The following is a 2930-nucleotide window of genomic DNA, read 5'->3' as shown; positions in this document are numbered from 1 at the left end:
CTACTACATCCTGCATATATCAGATATTTACATGATGCTTCATAACAGTAGCAAACTTACAGTTATAAAGTAGCAAGGAAAATAATTTTATGGTTTTGGGGTCACCACCACATGAGGACCTATATTAAAGGACCGCGGCATTAGGAAGGTTGAGAACCACTGTGCTACAGGAGGCAGGAGGAAGCCAGGGGAGTCGGGGTGCACTGAGACTCCAGGAGAGCAGAGTAAGAGGAGCACTGAGGGGAGTTTAAGAGCTTTAACCAAGAAGCTTTGGGGATCTGGTTGAGGAGGGGCTCAGGGGAGTGAAAGGGCAGAAGCCAGGCTGAGGTGGCTTTTAGTGTGAGGGAAAGAAAAGACAATGGAGCCAGGGTACCCCTCATTTCTCAGAGAAATTCCTCTGTCTCTCTTTTTTTTTTCCCCAGGACCAAGAGGATCCATTCATGCTCGCTCACCCCCTCTCGCCCCCCTAACCCACACTGCAGTTTGCTGGGGCTGGGTCCCCATCAGGCCCGAGGAGGAAGGAGAGAAGGCACTCTGGTCCTTGGCATGTCCTGCTTGCCTCTGTGATGCCTGCCTTCATACTCCGGCGGGCTGTTCAGAGGTGGAGGGACTTTGTCCACGGTCACTCGGCACTGGACGCATGATTCTAGAGGAAGTCTCAGTTCGTTCTTGCTGAAGGACACAGGTCATTGAAAGGGACGTGTCTATCTGGGCAGGACCCCTGCTGTCAGGGCAGTCGAAGCAGGGGCTGGATGGAAGGGTGCAATGGGTTGTTTGGGGTGCTCCCTGAGGCAAACAGCTCGTTGTTGAACTCCGCTTTCCATACCCACAGAGGCCTGTATTTTTGTTTCTAGGGCCACTCTCCTTGTGATGAATGAGAGTAGCAACCCAGAGGAAGAGGCAAGCTCTCCTGTGAGCCGGCCCTGGCCTGGGCTCTGGGAAGACCACAAGAGGGGGAACAGCTGTGCCCAGAGGACTTGCATGCCAACCCAGAGACAAAACAGGGAAGGTGTTTGCTCAGGATGAACACAGGGACTGAGCACCTCGACTTATGTGCAGCCTTGTGTCCAGTGGAGTGTGTGAGGGGAGGTATTGGGGGGAGGGCCTTTGATACCTGCTTACCCCACTCATCTCTATAGGAGCCGAGTCTAGACGCCAAGGCCCTCCTGGAGCTGCCTCTGGAGACATTGGCCACGAAGCTTCAGAATGAAGCGCTGAGTCTAGAGAGTGTCCGCTGTAGCTCTTTGGAGAAGGTAGGTGTCAGAAGGCAGCACCCAAACCTGGGACTCTGGCCTGGAGTAGGGGGATCCTGCTCTGCTTACAGGACGTGGGGGCACAGCCATCTGTCCTTTCTAAGAATAGACCACCCGTCAGAGTGGTCTGAGGGGCTGGAGGGACCAAGTGTTCCATCCCTGGCCCTCCCCTCCGCAGGGGCCCCTCATCTGGTCTCCCTTCATGTGCTCAGGCTCTGCAGGTGCATCAGGAGGGGAGTTGTCTGACGGACTTCCTGGAGGGATGTGAGGAGCAGCTGCAAGAATTGAAGAACCTCAACAAGTGAAGCGAGGCCCTGACGCCAGTGTCCCCAGGAACTATAAGGACCCCTATGACTGCCAGGTGAGCCCGAGGGTGTACGTTCACATAGGTACGTGTGTGTACACAGACACATTTGCCGGTGAGTCTGTGAACATCTGAGCATGTGACATTGGACAAGTTATGTGTCAGTTACGTAATCTACTGTCAACGTGAGCGAAGGGATGGAGTCTAGCCTGTCAATCAAGTCATAGCCAATGAGGCTGCCGTGTGGGCATGGCCTTCTCCTAAGGATTCTGGGAACTCCTGTCTTCCTTCCTGGAGGCGGGACACACACTCTCCCTGGGAGAGATTCCTGATGACAAACCACCTGGAGCTATGCTGATGGAGCCAGAAGCCTGGAGCAGGAGGAGCCATGTGGAGACCCCTGCCAGGACTGAGATGCTTCCACCACCACTGGATCCACAAGACTTTCCACCCACAGGCCTGTGATCTTGCATTCAGCATCATTGCATGGGTTGTGTGAGTCTGAAGAGAAATTTCTAGACTGGTATCAGATATATGGGCTAATATCGGACTTATGGACTTCATCTGGACTGGGCTGGGATGTTTCCTTAATATACAGTTACCCGTTATATAAAGCTCTTTCTTATACACATATAAGTGTGGATGAATTTGTTTCTGTAGTCAACCGGGACTAACACAGGCTACATAACCCACGCTGCATGAACGTGGCGACGCTGGGCTTTTAAGCTCAAGCCTTACTGCCATGTGATTTTGCCACCTGTGAGTCCCCCTGTTTGCAGTGCTTGTGTCTCGGAGGGTGGGAGAATGTATGTGATTGGGGGTGAAATCAGGACGAGGGCCTGCAGGCTGGATGATCCCACCCTGACCACCATGGGCTGGGGGGCAATATCTTTTCCTTTCAGGGCCATGGCTCTACTTGTGGCCTCACCCAGTTCCTGGAGAAGCTGGCAGCCAAGGAGGGGCCATTCTCAAAGTGCTGAAGGCCCAGGGAGCTATTCCTTTGTTGAAACCAACATCTCTCAGACGTCACTCAGGTCTCTGAAGTGGGCAGGCTGGGGGGTGGGGACTAGGCCCAGGTTGGACACAAATCCTTAAAGCCCAAGACTCAAGGCAGTGGGTGTGATGGAAGCCAATTCTACAGACCCCAAGGACTGGGTTCTTGGGCAAGTCCTCCCTACCCTCTGGACTCTGGTGGCCCCATCTGATAATGTGTAGACAGACTCCATGTTCTCTAAGGTCCCTTTTGCCCCTGAGGTTCTGAGAGGTTGCATCCTGGCTTCTCCTTCCAACCTCATGCTCTCTGTTTCCGCTTCTCTTAGCCTTCGGTGTGTTTAAGGGATCTAGTCTCAATTCTGACCACAGAGCTGTGGGCT

General features: G+C 53.4%; 1 long non-coding RNA gene across 1 annotated transcript; it reads left to right on the top strand.

Annotated features, from left to right (window-relative positions):
• The first annotated feature begins 429 nt into the window (after window positions 1-429).
• Window positions 430-1795, top strand: LOC123521899. Its single transcript, XR_006680243.1, has 3 exons — window positions 430-685; window positions 855-1253; window positions 1466-1795. It is a non-coding gene; the product is annotated as an uncharacterized LOC123521899 (long non-coding RNA).
• Window positions 1796-2930: the final 1135 nt, after the last annotated feature.

This window comes from Echinops telfairi, unplaced genomic scaffold (genome assembly GCF_000313985.2).
Source record: "Echinops telfairi isolate 266 unplaced genomic scaffold, ASM31398v2 ScPeMD7_443;HRSCAF=831, whole genome shotgun sequence".
In the NCBI taxonomy this organism is placed as follows: domain Eukaryota; kingdom Metazoa; phylum Chordata; class Mammalia; order Afrosoricida; family Tenrecidae; genus Echinops; species Echinops telfairi.
This window is presented reverse-complemented; position numbering and strand designations above follow the sequence as displayed.